Below are 17,398 nucleotides of genomic sequence, written 5' to 3' on the forward strand. Positions count from 1 at the left end.
CAAACCCATTCACACTGTCCTCTATGAAGATGCCCTCTGGATTTGCACATGATAGTGGTCCTGGCATCAGCTCTCATCTCATCTCCCAGCTATGTTAACTGAATACGGCAGGTAGTAAAAGGGTTCGTACCACATGAACTCACTGTTGGAAAACACACCCTGTCCATGCATTCATTTTTGTAGAGCATATATTGTGTACAAATTATCAAACGTGTATAGAAGAAGAATATATACCAAACAGTTAATGGTCTTATCACATTATGGTGGGATTGGTCACTGCAAGGGGATTGTTTTTTTTGAACTTATTCTCCTCGGTATTTTTGTTTGTTTTAACAATAACCCCTACTTTATCTTTGTCAAATTAATTTGAAAATAATGTTTAACGAGAAAACACAGTTAGGTGCTCGCTTCAGCAGCACATACAGTAAAATTGGAATGACATGGAGAAGATTAACATGGCCCCTGAACAAGGATAACTCGCAAATTCATGAAACGTTCCATATTTTTCAGACTTACAGATGTTGAAAACAAACTTATGGTTACCAAAGGGAAAACATATGGGGGAGGGATAAATCAGGAGCTTGGGATAAACATAAACACACTACTATGTAGAAGATAGATAACCAACAAGGACCTACTGTATAGCACAGGGAACTCTACTCAATATTCTGTAATAACCTATATGAGAAAAGAATCTGAAAAAGAATGGATATAATGTATGTGTATAACTGAGTCAATTTGCTGTACACCAGAAACTAACACAACATTGTAAATCAACTATACTCTAAAACATTTATTTTATTATTTTATTTTATTTTATTATTTATTTATTTATTTTTTGCGGTACGCGGGCCTCTCACTGCTGTGGCCTCTCCCGTTGCAGAGCACAGGCTCCGGACGCGCAGGCTCAGCAGCCATGGCTCACGGGCCCAGCCGCTCCGTGGCATGTGGGATCCTCCCGGACTGGGGCACGAACCCGTGTCCCCTGCATCAGCAGGTGGACTCTCAACCACTGCGCCACAAGGAAAGCCCTAAAAAAATTTTTTTAAAGAAAACACCGTTAGTTGGGAGAAACTGCACAAAGAAGGTTTGGGAAACACCTTCAGGGTCCAAAGGCAAAAAGATCAGTTCCATAATTAAGTATCCTATGTTTATATCAGCATCACAGCCCCAGAACATTCAGAAGACAATGGATTTTGACGTTTTGTTATGTGTATGTATCAAAGCATCACAAGAGAGAAAGGATGTTAGAAACCAGCAAATCCAGCCCCCTCATTTTACAGATGACGAAACAGACTCAGGGAGTGGAAGGGAGGAAGCCAACAACACTTGCTAATCAGAGGCATCTCTGGGATTAGAACTCATGTCCTCCTGGCTTCCTTCCCATGTATCAATTTCCTCGGGCTGCCATAATAAGGTACCATATACTGAGCGGCTTAAAACAATAGAAATTTATTCTCTCGTGGTTCTGGGGACTGAAGTCTGAAATCAAGGCATCCACAGGGCCATGCTGCCTCTGAAGGCTCTTGGGAAGGATCCTTCTTTACTGCTTCCTGGCTTCTGGGGGTGGTCAGCGATCCTTGGAGTCCTTCGGCTTGCAGATACTTCACTCGAATTCCTACCTGTTGTCACATGGCCTTCTCCCTGGGTGTGTCTGTACCTTTTTCGTTTTAGTTAATTAATTAATTAATTTATTTTTGGCTGTGTTGGGTCTTCGTTGCTGCGCGCGGGCTTTCTCTAGTTGCGGCGAGTGGTGGCTACTCTTCGTTGCGGTGCGTGGGCTTCTAATTGTGGTGGCTTCTCTTGTTGTGGAGCACAGGCTCTAGGCACGCAGGCTTCTGTAGTTGCGGGGTGTGGGCTCAGTAGTTGTGGCTCACGGGCTCTAGAGCACAAGCTCAGTAGTTATGGCGCATGGGCTTAGTTGCTCCGTGGCATGTGGGATCTTCCTGGACCAGGGACTGTACCGTGTCCCCTGCATTGGCAGGTGGATTCTTAACCACTACGCTACCAGGGAAGTCCTGCCATTCTTTTTTTTTTAATAAGAATCCCCATGATTGGATTTAGGGCCCACCCTAATCTAGTATGACCTCATCTTAATCTACATCTTAATTACATCTGCAAAAATCTAATTTCCAAATAAAGTCACATTCACAGGTATCACGGGTCAACACTTGAACATATATCTTCTGGAGGGGACACAGTTCAACTCCATAACACCCCATTTCAGACATACCAAGATGCCTTGACGTTCAATCATAACCATTCTTAGCAATACCTTCTAATTCTCACTGACCACTTGCCATGTAGCAGGCACTGTGCTGAGTACTTTATAGACATTATTTCATGTGTTTACACTGTAGACACTATTATTATCTCCATTTTACTGATGAGGAAACTGAAGCCCAGAGAGGTGAAGCAACTTGCCTGGTATCTCATGCAGTTAGTGAGGCTGATTGTAATTGCCAAAAGGGGTCACAGAAATGTTTCCAGTCCCATGTGCCTTTCCAGAATGGTGTTGTTCCCCATCAAGAAGCAGAATCTATTAATCCTCTATCTGAATTTGGGCAGGACCTTGTGACTGCCTCAATGAATAGGATATGGGGGAAGTGACTCTAGGTAACTCCCAAAACTAGGTCATGAATGGTGATACAACTTCCAGCTGCCTCTCTCTTTGAGGATGCTTGATCCTGGAACCCAGCGGCCATGCTGTGAGGAAGCCCAAGCCAAGCACTTGCAGAGGCCCAGCCTACAAGCAGCATGAACCTCCCCATGTGTGAGGGAGGGAGTCTTCAGATGATCCAGCTTCTGACCTTTGGATCTTCCAGCTGAGGCCTCAGATAAGGATGAGCAGAGACAAGCCATCCTGACTGATGTGCTCTGCCTGAGTTCCTGATCCACGGTATCTGTAAGCAAAATAAATGGTTGTTTTATGGCACTAAGTTTGGGGGGTACTTTGTGTTGCAGTCATAGCAACAAGAGCAGCTGGTAAGTGGGAGAGTCAGGGTTTGACATTGGGAGTCCCAACCTCTTTTCACTCACCCTCACCCTTCCCCGCTCTCGCTTTCTGGTGAAACTCCAGCGTTACCAGTGGCTAGCAGCCCCCTCTCTCCCAGTCTGGGGACTTCTGACTAATCTCAAGAGCAGTTATTTTTATTTGGAAAATAAAAATTAGAATTCAAAGGCAATTGTTCACAGAGTGTGTAAAAGCCTCTCTCGGTGACAGCTGTGGTTCTTCCCACAAAGGAGAGCCACCAGCCCTCTTATCACCCTTGCCCGCGCCCCCCCATGCAAGAAAACGTGAGTCAAACAAAAAGTAACGAGACCGTCTGTTCCTTCCTGCCGCCCATGCCGTTTGCTCAGATCACAAAGCTTCCTCCTCCTCCTTCTTCTTTTAAAATAAAGTCTCCGGGCTTCCCTGGTGGCGCAGTAGTTGACAGTCCGCCTGCCGATGCAGGGGACGTGGGTTCGTGCCCCGATCCGGGAAGATCCCACATGCCGCGGAGCGGCTGGGCCCGTGAGCCATGGCCGTTGAGCCTGCGCGTCCGGAGCCTGTGCTCCGCAACGGGAGAGGCCACAGCAGTGAGAGGCCCGCGTACCACAAAAAAGTAAAAAAATAAAAATAAAATAAAATAAAAAGTCTCCGAGGATCGGAGGGCCAGGCATTGTCTTTTCTGTGCCTACCTTGCTTCCTTCCAAAACAGTGGGACACATGCCTTCCGTTTGCTTTAGCATTTTCGTATTTTGAGCTTACATCAAGGCAATTTATTAACAAAAAACAATAATTTGAGGAGTCCTTCTCACAGAGAGCGACCACGGAGACCCCCCCTTCCTGCGGGTGCTGTCGGAGGGGATGGGGGTGACATCCTCAATCCGCCCAATCTTTGTTCCTGAGCGGGCGAGGGCTCTGAGGGCTGACTGGGCCCCCGGTCCAGGAGTCTTGGTCCTATTTCCTCCTGTGGCCCGGAGTTTGATGTGGAGGGCAGTGATGCCCAGCTCCTTGCACCTCTGGGTTACATCCTAGGCAGCCAACATGGCAGCATATGGGGATGACTCATCTCAGTCAGCCTTCACCTTCATCCCGCCAGTTACACGGCAGATAGCTTCCTTGCCAGAAAGGTCGGTGACATGGACAAAAGTGTCATTGAAGGATGCAAAAAGGTGGCACACACCAAATACATTTTCTCGCTCAGCCCCTGAGGGCCGAGGCTGATGATCTGTTCTTCCTTCTTTTCTTTCCCCTTGCGAGGTGCCCTTTCTGCGCATCTTCTCCAGAATCCACCACCAGAAAGAGAGAGAGGGAGAGGGCGGGGCGACGGCTCAAGCTCGTCTGCTTTAGCGTTAAAAAAAAAATCATACTTAACACCTGGGCAGGTCTAGAAGCTCATCTATGGGCCCTCAGGCTTGAGAGCCAAGTTTGGCTGAATATTGTAACCAAAAGTGGGGTCAGGCTACTCGTCGCCCAAAAGCCAATAAAAAGGCAAGGGTGGTGGAAAGGAAACTCTACTTTATTTTGGATGACGGCAACTGGGGGTGGGGGCAGTGGATGCCTGTCCAAAGGCCAGCTCCTTCCCCATTCCTCTCCTGTGAAAATCTGGGGGTAAGAGCTTTTATAGGTGAAGGGAGAGGGCTACATGCAGAAACAGCACAGTCAGCTCTGACAGTCATCTTGAAATTGGTCATCGGTGGTCTGACCAGTGTCATCCTGACTGTTGTAAGTACAGTTAATCTTCAGTTCCAGCGTTGGTTTGTTTCCATTTCTTTTTTTTTTTTTTCTGAATTTTATTTTATTTATTTTTTATACAGCAGTTTCTTATTAGTTATCTATTTTATACATATTAGTGTATATATGTCAATCCCAATCTCCCAATTCATCCCACACACCTCCCCGCCCCTGCCACTTTCCCCCCTTGGTGTCCATACGTTTGTTCTCTACATCTGTGTCTCTATTTGTGCCCTGCAAACTGGTTCATCTGTAGCATTTTTCTAGGTTCCATATATATGCGTTAATACATGATATTTGTTTTTCTTTTTCTGACTTACTTCACTCTGTATGACAGTCTCTAGATCCATCCACGTCTCTACAAATGACCAAAATTCATTCCTTTTTATGGCTGAGTAATATTCCATTGTATATATATACCACATCTTCTTTATCCATTCGTCTGTCGATGGGCATTTAGGTTGCTTCCATGACCTGGCTATTGTAAATAGTCTTGCAGTGAACATTGGGGTGCATGTGTCTTTTTTAATTATGGTTTTCTCTGGGTATATGCCCAGGAGTGGGATTTCTGGGTCATATGGTAGTTCTATTTTTTGTTTTTTAAGGAACCTCATACTGTTCTCCATAGTGGCTGTGTCAATTTACATTCCCACCAACAGTGCAGGAGGGCTCCCTTTTCTCCACACCCTCTCCAGCATTTGTTGTTTGTAGATTTTCTCATGATGCCCATTCTAACTGGTGTGAGGTGATACCTCATTGTAATTTTGATTTGCATTTCTCTAATAATTACTGATGTTGAGCAGCTTTTCATGTGCTTCTTGGCCATCTGTATGTTTTCTTTGGAGAAATGTCTATTTAGGTCTTCTGCCCATTTTTGGACTGGGTTGTTTGTTTTTTTGATATTGAGCTGCATGAGCTGTTTATATATTTTGGAGATTGGTCCTTTGTCCATTGATTCATTTGCAAATATTTTCTCCCATTCTGAGGGTTGTCTTTTCGTTTTGTCTGTAGTTTCCTTTGCTTTGCAAAAGCTTTGAAGTTTCATTAGGTCCCATTTGTTTATTTTTGTTTTTATTTCCATTACTCTAGGAGGTGGATCAAAAAAAATCTTGCTGTGATTTATGTCAAAGAGTGTTTTTCCTATGTTTTCCTCTAAAAGTTTTATAGTGTCCAGTCTTACATTTAGGCCTCTAATCCATTTTGAGTTTATTTTTGTGGATGGTGTTAGGGAGTGTTCTAATTTCATTCTTCTACATGTAGCTGTCCGGTTTTCCCATCACCACTTATAGAAGAGACTGTCTTTTCTCCATTGTATATCCTTGCCTCCCTTGTCATAGATTAGTTGACCATAGGTGCGTGGGTTTATCTCTGGGCTTTCTATCCTGTTCCATTGATCTATGTTTCTGTTTTTGTGCCAGTACCATACTGTCTTGATTACTGTAGCTTTGCAGTATAGGTTGAAGTAAGGGAGTCGATTACTCCATCTCCGTTTTTCTCTCTCAAGACTGCTTTGGCTCTTCAGCGTCTTCTGTGTCTCCATATAAATTTTAAGATCTTTTTGTTCTAGTTCTGTAAAAAATGCCACTGGTAATTTGATAGGGATTGCATTGAACCTGTGGATTGCTTTGGGTAGTATAGTCATTTTCACAATATTGATTCTTCCAATCCAAGAACATGGTATATCTCTCCGTCTGTTTGTGTCATCTTTGATTTCTTTCATCAGTGTCTTATAGTTTTCTGAGTATAGGTCTTTTACCTCCTTAGGTAGGTTTATTCCTAGATATTTTATTCTTTTTGTTGCAATGGTGAATGAGATTGTTTCCTTAATAACTGTTTCTGATCTTTTGTTGTTAGTGTATAGGAATGCAAGAGATATCTGTGCATTAATTTTGTATCCTGCAACTTTACCAAATTCATTGATTAGATCTAGTAGTTTTCTGGTGGCATCTTTAGGACTCTCTATATATAGTATCATGTCATCTGCAAACCGTGACAGTTTTACTTCTTCTTTTCCAATTTGTATTCCTTTTTCTTCTCTGATTGCCGTGGCTAGGACTTCCAAAACTATGCTGAATAATAGTGGTGAGAGCGGACATCCTTGTCTTATTCCTGATCTTAGAGGAAATGCTTTCAGTTTTCACCATTGAGAATGATATTTGCTGTGGGTTTGTCATATATGGCCTTTATTATGTTGAGGTAGGTTCCCTCTATGCCCACTTTCTGGAGAATTTTTATCATAAATGGGTGTTGAATTTTTTCAAAAGCTTTTTCTGCATCTATTGAGATGATCATATGGTTTTTATTCTTCAATTTGTTAATATGGTGTATCACATGGATTGATTTGCATATATTGAAGAATCCTTGCACCCCTGGGATAAATCCCACTTGATTGTGGTGTATGATCCTTTTAATGTGTTGTTGGATTCTGTTTGCTAGTATTTTGTTGAGGATTTTTGCATCTATATTCATCAGTGATATTGATCTGTAATTTTCTTTTTTTTTTTTTTTAGTATATTTGGTTTTGGTATCAGGGTGATGGTGGCCTCATAGAATGAGTTTGGGAGTGTTCCTTCCTCTGCAGTTTTTTGCAAGAGTTTGAGAAGGATGGGTGTTAGCTCTTCTCTAAATGTTTGATAGAATTCACCTGTGAAGCCATGTGGTCCTGGACTTTTGTTTGTTGGAAGATTTTTAATCACAGTTTCAATTTCATTACTTGTGATCAGTCTGTTCATATTTTCTATTTCTTCCTGGTTCAGTCTCAGAGCATTGTGCTTTTCTAAGAATTTGTCCATTTCTTCCGGGTTGTCCACTTTATTGGCATGTAGTTGCTTGTAGTAATCTCTCATGATCGTTTTTATTTCTGCAGTGTCAGTTGTTACTTCTCCTTTCTCATTTCTAATATTGTTGATTTGAGTCTTCTCCCTTTTTTCCTTGATGAGTCTGGCTAATGGTTTATCAATTTTGTTTATCTTCTCAAAGAACAAGATTTTAGTTTTATTGATCTTTGCTACTGTTTCCTTCATTTCTTTTTCATTTATTTCTGATCTGTATGATTTCTTTCCTTCTGCTAACTTTGGGTTTTTTTTGTTCTTCTTTCTCTAATTGCTTTAAGTGTAAGGTTAGATCGTTTATTTGAGATTCTTGTTTTTTGAGGTAGGCTTGTATTGCTGTAAACTTCCATCTTAGAACTACTTTTGCTGCACCCCATAGGTTTTGGATCGTCGTGTTTTCTTTGTAATATGTGTCTAGGTACTTTTTTATTTCCTCTTTGATTTCTTCAGTGATCTCTTGGTTATTTAGTAATGTATTGTGTAGCCTCCATGTGCTTGTGTTTTTTACATTTTTTTCCCTGTAATTGATTTCTTATCTCATAGCGTTGTGGTTGGAAAACACGCTTGATATGATTTCAATTTTCTTAAATTTACCGAGGCTTGATTTGTGACCCAAGATGTGATCTATCCTGGAGAATGTTCCATGTGCACTTGAGAAGGGAGTGTAATCTGCTGTTTTTTGGATGGAATGTCCTATAAATATCAATTAAATCTATCTGTTCTATTGTGTCATTTGAAGCTTGTGTTTCCTTATTAATTTTCTGTCTGGATAATCTGTCCATTGGTGTAAGTGAGGTGTTAAAGTCCCCCACTATTATTGTGTTACTGTCGATTTCCTCTTTTATAGCTGTTAGCAGTTGCCTTATGTATTGATGTGCTCCTGTGTTGGGTGCACATAATTTATAATTGTTATATCTTCTTCTTGGATTGATCCGTTGATCATTATGTAGTTCCTTGTCTCTTGTAACATTCTTTATTTTAAATTCTATTTATCTGATATGAGTATTGCTACTCCAGCTTTCTTTTGCTTTCCATTTGCATGGAATATCTTTTTCCAACCCCTCACATTCAGTCTGTATGTATCCCTAGGTCTGAAGTGGGTCTCTTGTAGACAGCATATATATGGGTCTTGTTTTTGTATCCAATCAGGGAGCTTGTGTCTTTTGGTTGGAGCATTTAATCCATTCACATTTAAGGTAATTATCAATATGCATGTTCCTATTACCATTTTCTTAATTGTTATGGGTTTGTTTTTGTAGGTCCTTTTCTTCTCTTGTGTTTCCCACTTAGAGAAGTTCCTTTAGTATTTCTTGTAGAGCTGGTTTGGTGGTGCTGAATTCTCTTAGCTTTTGCTTGTCTGTAAAGCTTTTGATTTCTCCATCGAATCTGAATGAGATCCTTGCCAGGTAGAGTAATCTTGGTTGTAAGGTCTTCTCTTTCATCACTTTAAATATATCGTGCCACTCCCTTCTGGCTTGTAGAGTTTCTGCTGAGAAATCAGCTGTTAACCTTATGGGAGTTCCCTTGTATGTTACCTGTCATTTTTCCCTTGTTGCTTTCAATAATTTTTCTTTGTCTTTAATTTTTGTCAGTTTGATTACCATGTGTCTCAGCATGTTTTTCCTTGGGTTTATCCTGCCTGGGACTCTCTGCACTTCCTGGACTTGGGTGGCTATTTCCTTTCCCATGTTAGGGAAGTTTTTGACTATAATCTCTTCAAATATTTTCTCAGGTCCTTTCTCTCTCTCTTCTCCTTCTGGGACCCCTATAATGCGAATGTTGTTGCATTTAATGTTGTCCCAGAGGTCTCTTATGTTGTCTTCATTTCTTTTCATTCTTTTTTCTTTATTCTGTTCCATGGCAGTGAATTCCACCATTCTGTCTTCCAGGTCACTTATCCGTTCTTCTGCTTCAGTTATTCTGCTATTGATTCCTTCTAGTGTGTTTTTCATTTCAGTTATTATATTGTTCATCTCTGTTTGTTTATTCTTTAATTCTTCTAGGTCTTTGTTAAACATTTCTTGCGTCTTCTAGATCTTTGTCTCCATTATTTTTCTGAGGTCATGGATCATCTTCACTATTATTATTCTGAATTCTTTTTCTGGAAGGTTGCCTATCTCCACTTCATTTAGTTGTTTTTCTGGGGTTTTATCTTGTTCCTTCATCTGGTACAAAGCCCTCTGACTTTCCATTTTGTCTATCTTTCTGTGAATATGGTTTTTGTTCCACAGGCTGTAGGATTGTAGTTCTTCTTGCTTCTGCTGTCTGCCCTCTGGTGGATGAGGCTATCTCTGTTTCCATTTCTTGAGGCCAGTTCTCAGAATTGTGGCAGCTTATGTCATGGCTGGTCATCATGTAGTTAACTTCTCCACCTGTTGGGGGTTTCAGTATCTGTAAGACAGCTCACAGGATATGGCTCAGAATATTATCTATAGCTCTTGAGAAGGAACTAAAAGTCCTTGACTATGCTTAATGACTCAACTATTATTATATAGTCTTGTTGGACTGTTTTCCTTTGTTTCTGCGTTTTCTCACTTCTCTAATTAAACTTTTTCTTTGGCTAAAGTTTTTCCACAGCCAAAAGGCAGGCTGAGGACTTGGGGCCAGGGGGAAGGGCCATAGGGTCCTGCTCTGTTTCAATACAAATCTGTGTTTTCTTTCTTCTGGACATGGGGATCAGTTAGCACTCACTACAAGGTGAAAATGAAAAAAACCAAAACCAAAAAACCCAACAATCTCAACCTAAGCTGTTTTTAAAAATAATAATAATTAAAACAAAGAAATCCATTCCCTTACATGATGGGGAAGTTCAGGCATGGGTTGACTTTGGATGAAGCTGGATCCAGGGGCTCAGATAATAATACCATCCAGACTCAGAATCTCTGCCTTCCTTCACTTTGCCTTCTCTGTGGTTTCTTCATTTTCCTGCTTCTCTTGGGGTTCCCTGGCAACTTTGGATTCCTCATGTCACTGATCCAAATGCAGAGGAAGACAGAGTTTCTCTGTCCAAGAGATGGAAAAGAAGTCAAGGTTGGAGGCTTGTTTTCTCTGGTTGGCCCTTCTTGGGTCGTGAGCTCTGCCCTGAACCCATCACCATGACCTGGGGATGGACCTGTTGGCTCCCTTTGGGTCAAAGGCTGTGAATGTGACCACACAGGAGATTGGTGAAAAGGGGGACACAGGGACTATCATCACAGGAAAGAGGAGGATTTGGATAGCCATAAATGGTGACTACAGGGTGGAGTTGGGGTACACAGAGAAAGAAACGTTAAATTTCATAAAAAAAAAAAAACGTTAAATTTCCACAGCCCTATTAACTCTGTCAGGGCATTCACAGAAGGTAATACAGAAATGGTCATTATACACATTTGGAAAGATGCTGAAAACAACAAGGTCCTACTGTATAGTGCAGGGAACTATATCCAATCTCCTGGGATAAACCATAATGGAAAAGAATACATACATACATATATATATATATATGTATATATGTGTATAACTGAGTCACTTTACTGCACAGCAGAAATTAACACAACATTGTAAATCAACTATACTTCAATCAAAAAAAAAAAGCAAGAAAAGATGCTGAGCTCACTGTCAATCTGGGAAATGCAAAGGAAAACATCCAGCGAGACATGACTTTCCCATCTCCCCCATCCAGTGAAAATATAAATGAAAGTTATATCCACCCAGTGTTGGCAAGAGTGTGGGGATCAGGGACTTATACACTGATGATGGGGTGTAAACTGGGACTTCCTTTTGGGAAGACAATCTAACAATATTTTCTGAAGATTTAAATCCCTACTTCTAGGAATCTCTAGAAATAGCTATGAGTTTCCAAAGATCCAAAGATACATGTTTAAGTGATGATGGTGAAAGGGTTGTTTGTAAAAATGAGAGAGTGGAAACACCCTAACAGTCCATCAACAAGGAATCAACAAATATATTATAGCATCTTTGTCTGTGGAATACCATGCAGTTCTGTGCCACCATTAAAGTGAGAGGAGCAGTCCTATGTGAACTGACATGGGATGTTCTCTAAAATATATCAAATGTAAAAAACAAGATGCAAAAGATGCACAAGGTATGACCCCGTTTATAGAAAAAAGAAAATATATGAGAGACAACAGAATGCCATGGTTACATGTATAGACTTTGGGGCCAGGCTGCCTGAGTTTGAATCCCAACTCCTCCTCTCCGAAGCTGCGTGACTTTGGGGAAGTTACTTCACTTCTCTGGGTCTGAGTTTCCCCCTCTGTAAAAGAAAGATGATAAAAGAATTTGCCTCATGTGGCTGTTGTGAAGATTCAATATATTAAGCTATGTAGATTGCTTGGGGCAGTGCCTGATATGTGGTAAATGCCCGGTTAGTGTTAGCTATTAGCCCTGTGCACGTTATCTACATAAATGCAAAGAAAAAAGACAGTAAGAGTGTGCTCCAAACTGTTGATAGTGGAAACGGATGAAGAGGGACTTCATAGTTTGCTCTATATAGATCTGGAGTGTTAGAATCTTTCACAACGAAAATACATTCAAGGATTACCAGGGTAATAGTGGGTTTTTTTTTTGTTGTTGTTGTTGTTTTTTTTGCGGTACGCGGGCCTCTCACTGTCGTGGCCTCTCCCGTTGCAGAGCACAGGCTCCGGACGCACAGGCTCAGCGGCCATGGCTCATGGGCCCAGCCGCTCCGCGGCATGTGGGATCTTCCCGGACCGGGGCACGAACCTGTGTCCCCTGCATCGGCAGGCGGACTCCCAACCACTGTGCCACCAGGGAAGCCCGGGTAATAGTTTTAATATCCATCACCCTGAAATCCCCAACCATGAGCTTGATTAACATTCTTCCTTTTGTGGGATGTTCTCATTCTGTGTGAGCTCGTATTCTAATTCTGTGTGGCACAGAGCAGGGCTTAGCGTGATCCATCCCCCACTCTTGTATAGTTGGAGAAGGGGAAGTTGCCAGTATTAAGCCACTTGGCCAGTCTCAACCTTTGACTAACTGGTCATCCTGGGGCCCACACCCAGAACCCTGATCACCTCCAACCCCACTCCACTCCTATCCCTACCGTGGGGTTCAGTCTTCAGCACCTTTTCCTCCTTCTTTGTGCTGTACAAATCACCCCCACTCAAAAAAGTCCTGTTCCATCCTCCTGCCCACACTTGGAAGCAGATACTATTATTACCTCATTTTCCAGATGAGAAAATTGAAGAACAGAGTGGTTAAGTAGTGAGCCCTAGGTCACACAGCTAATAAATGACAGATCTGGGCTTCAAACCCATCTCTTTCTGATGTTAAGGCTTCTTTTCTTGTTTAACAGTTAGATTAAATAAGTATTTTAAATAAGTCAGGTATGGAAGGGGTTACAGCTGGTGCCGTCCATCCAAGAAAAACCTCGTAGCAGGAATGTCTTCAAGTTTCATCACTGCCAGCGTTCAGAGCTTGCCATAGCTGTATAGGGACTGCTGGCCTGGGCCCACATCTGTGGTTTCATCTGGGTCAGACGGTCCCAGCCAAGAGGGCAGAGGCAAGATGAGAATGGAGGACCAGGCTATGTTCAGTCCCTGGTCTCATCCCCACAAGGAGCTCAGGGAGGCCAAGAACTGGAGGTTTGAGCAAGTCAGCGCAAAGGGAAGCGGAAACAGTGACTCAGCTCCGGGTCACCATTCCCTGCTTCTTTGCCTAAGAGATGAGTCATCACCTTGACGCCTTTAATTTTCAGACTTCTAACTCATCCCAGCCACGCATAGGAAGCTGATGAAGGACCGCTCCCTGCCACATGGGCTGTGCCCCCAGGTGGCCTTGAGTTCAAATTCAGTCTCTGTTACTTACTAGTCATGTGATTTTGACAAATCACTGAGCATGCATTTCCCCACCTGTAAACTGGAGATGCTAATGCCTATCTTGCTAGGTTCCTTCACCTGATCAATATTTATTGAGCACCTACTATGTGCCAGGTGAGAGCGATATGGTAATAAACAAGACAGACAAACTTCCGGCACCTGTGAAACTTACAGCCTAGTGGGAGAAAACATGTATATATAATGTAATGTCAGGTGGTATTAAGAAAAATTAAATGGATGAGGCAAGAGAGGCTCAAGAGGGTTGAAGGAGTACTTCCCTGGTGGTCCAGTAGTTAAGAATCCACCTTCCAATGCAGGGGATGCGGATTGGATCCCTGGTCGGGGAACTAGGGTCCCACATGCCACGGGGCAACTAAGCCTGCGTGCTGCAATTACTGAGCCCACACGCCACAACTAGAGAAAAGTCAGTATACCGTAGTGAAGGATCCCGCATGCTGCAACGAAGATCCCTCGTGTCACAACTAGGACCCGATGCAGCCAAATTGAAGAAAAAAAAAAAAGAGCGTTGAAGGAAACAGTTTCCAGTGTCCAGCATGGGGCCTGCACATAGTAGAGCCTCAGTGAAGAAATATGAATTCCCTTTCTTGCAGTTTTAGGAAGGAAGGACCACATGGTTTTCAGCACTGAAGAGGCTTCCCTTCCCTGGAGGAGATGCCAGGTGACAATTCCCACACAGGGTCCCAGGACTGGCTGAGGATTCCCCGCCTCGGAGCAGTGGAGGGGAAAGCTGTTCAGGGTGTGCGTGTGCGTGCGTTTAATATATTTTTTAACTGAGGTGAAGTTCATACAACATAAAGTTAACATTAACCATTTAAAAGTGAACAGTTCAGGGAACTCCCTGGCTGTCCAGTGGTTAGGAATCTGTGCTTCCATTGCAGGGGACATGGAACGTAAGATCCAGCATGCATCTCGGCCAATTAAAAAGAAGAAAAAGTGAAAAATTCAGTGACTTTTTTTTAATAGAAAGTAACTCTTTTTTAAAAAAATATTTATTTATTATTATTTATTTATTTATTTTGGCTTCGCTGGGTCTTAGTTGTGTCAGGCAGGCGGGATCTAGTTGCCCCCTGCATTGGGAGCGCAGAATCTTACCCACTGGAGCACCAGGGAAGTCCCAACAATTCAGTGACTTTTTTTTTCTTAATATTTATTTTATTTATTATTTATTTAATTTATTTATTTGGTTGTGCTGGGTCTTAGTTGCGGCAGGCAGTCACCTTAGTTGCGGCTTACAGGCTCCTTAGTTGTGGCATGTGAACTCTTAGTTTTGGCATGCATGTGGGATCTAGTTCCCCCACCAGGGATCGAAAATGGGCCGCCTGCATCGGGAGCATGGAGTCCCAACCGCTGAACCACCAGAGAAGTCCCAATTCAGTGACATTTAATACATTCACAGTGTTGTACAACCATCACCTCTATCTAGTTTCAAAACATTTTCAGCACCCCAAAGAATCCCTGTACCCACTAAGCACTCACTCCTCATTCCTCCTCCTCCCAAACCCCTGAAAACCACTAGTCTGCCTTCTGTCTATAGATTTACCTCTTCCAGACATTTCATATAAACGGAAGCAAACAATATGTGACCTTTTGTGTCTGGCTTCTTTCACTCATTGTGATGTTTTTGAGGTTCATCCACATTGTGGCATGCATCAGAATTTCATTCCTTTTTATGGCAGAATATTATTCCATCATAGGGATAGACCATATGTGTTTATCCCTTTCATCAGTTGAACTGCATCCTTATGCTTTACCCTCTAGACACATCGCATGCCCCATCCCAGTCCTGGGAGCTGATTCCAGGAAGCACCGAGAGGGAGAGAAGTGAGACAGGGAAGGGAGAAGAACCAATAAAGGGTGCGTTAATGGGCAGGGTACCATGTTGGACAACAAGGTCTGTTTCCCTGGGGGTCCCCTGAGAGCCTGTGTGGGGTGCAGGTCACTGTGACTCCAATGGAGGGCAGAGAGCCTGAGGCATTTATCCACCAACGTCTGTCCTTCCTGGTTGAGAGAAGCCCTCAGGACTTTAACTCCCCCCACGTTTCCAGGGTGAGCCTGTGTTGGGTTGAGTTGGAGAGCGCCCTCAGGTAGAGAAGAGGAGAAGTGCAGGTTAGAGCTCAGGTGAAGCAGAGGATGTAACCAGAGTCAACAGCCTCTGGGACACTTACGCGCGTGATGCTTGATTCAGGCTGGTCAAACATGCACGTGCCTTATAAATATCAATTCATGGATTCCTCATGACAGCCCCATGAAGCAAGTGTTGCTGTCACCCCCATTTTACAGGTGGAGAAACTGAGGCATGGGAGAACGGCAAACAGCTTGCACAAGACGACACAGCAAGTCCTAGCAGTGCAGGATTCAAACCCAGAAAGTCTGTGCTTGTCACCACCACTTACGACTCTTGCCCACTCTGTTTTGCTTCCTTTCGTGCCTTCCATACTTACTGAGCACCAACTCGACCTGGCTGGTCTCAGCTTGGGGATCACCTCCCCTAAGAAACCTTCCATGACCATCCATCAAAAGTAGACCCCTCCAGGGCTTCCCTGGTGGCGCTGTGGTTGAGAGTCCGCCTGCCGATGCAGGGGACACGGGTTTGTGCCCCGGTCCGGGAAGATCCCACATGCCGCGGAGCGGCTAGGCCCGTGAGCCATGGCCACTGAGCCTGCGCGTCTGGAGCCTGTGCTCCGCAACAAGAGAGGCCGCGATAGTGAGAGGCCCGCGCACCGCGATGAAGAGTGGCCCCCGCTCGCCGCAACTAGAGAAAGCCCTCGCACAGAAATGAAAACCCAACGCAGCCAAATAAATAAATAAAATTTATTTAAAAAAAATGTTTCAAAATACAAACTTTTCAATACTAGATGCTTTGACTCACTCACTGTCACATTCTGGAATTGTCCCTCAAATTACTTCCCTCTAATATAGTTTTTGTTTTTTTCTTTTTGTTTTTGGATTAAAAAAAATTTTTTAAATTGAAGTCTGATTTATTTGACATGTTTCAGGTGTACAGCAAAGTGATTCTGTTACACACACACACATATGTGTGTGTGTATATTCTTTTTCAGATTCTTTTCCATTATAAGTTTTTACAAGATATTGAATATAGTTCTCTGTGCAGTTTTGGGTTATTTTTAGAGGTCAATTCTGATCCCCTTACAAACTCTGCTCCTGGCTCATTTATTGATTGAATCAGTATTTACTGCACCCCCTACCAGGAGCAGGGCTCTGTGACCACACCCCCGAAGATGGGGAAGGAAACTGAGTTCCCACCCTGAAAAAAAACACTGAGTATTTCTGGCAGTGTGAAGAGGGTTTGCAGCATTTAACTTACGTCTTTATCTTCCTCTTGACCTCTGTCATAGCCAACATTTCCCGAGGTCTTACTGTCTGTGAAGCATGGCATTGGCATTGCTAATTTCATCCTCAAAACAGACCTCTGAGCAAAATATTATTATTAGTGCTATTTTTATCATCCCCATTTTACAGATGAGGAAACTGAGGCCCAGGGCTTAAGTGATTTGTCCTAAATCACGCTGCTGGTGGATAAATAATGGTAACAGGATCTGAACCCAGGGAGTTGATATCAGAACCTACGCTCTTACCCACTATAGGAGACTCGCTATACTGGAATTTTTGATTGTCCAGAAAAACCCCCAAGTTCTCTGTCATTGCATGTCCTTCTATATATTCACTCAGTAAACATTTGCCAGGGACTCTCTGTCTGTTGGCAAGGCCCCAGTGAGGCCATGAGCAGGGTATGGAGATGAACCAGAGCAAACTCTTGCCATAGAATTTGGGTAGTTTGGGGGAAGGACCAGGATTTTGCAGCCAGATCCTGGCTTGGTCAGTAATTAAGGTTGCCAGATTTAGCAAATAAAAATATAGGTCACCCAGTTAAATTTAAATTTCAGATAAACAGTGAATAATTTTTTAGTATCACTATGTTCCATGCCAGGTTTTGTTGTATTTTATCTGGCAACCTTACAGGTAAT

The 17,398-nt window shown here is 42.8% G+C and overlaps 1 non-coding gene and 1 pseudogene across 1 annotated transcript; one reads left to right on the forward strand and one right to left on the reverse strand.

Moving 5' to 3' along the window:
* Positions 1 to 400: 400 nt before the first annotated feature.
* On the forward strand, positions 401 to 507 carry LOC132506586 (U6 spliceosomal RNA). Its single transcript, XR_009535905.1, has one exon. It is a non-coding gene; the product is annotated as a U6 spliceosomal RNA (small nuclear RNA).
* Positions 508 to 3,747: 3,240 nt separating this feature from the next.
* The window catches only part of LOC132506260 (small ribosomal subunit protein uS11-like), a 29,054-nt pseudogene continuing 15,403 nt past the window's right edge, over positions 3,748 to 17,398 (reverse strand).

The sequence above is a fragment of the Lagenorhynchus albirostris genome, chromosome 15 (genome assembly GCF_949774975.1).
Source record: "Lagenorhynchus albirostris chromosome 15, mLagAlb1.1, whole genome shotgun sequence".
Classification (NCBI taxonomy): domain Eukaryota; kingdom Metazoa; phylum Chordata; class Mammalia; order Artiodactyla; family Delphinidae; genus Lagenorhynchus; species Lagenorhynchus albirostris.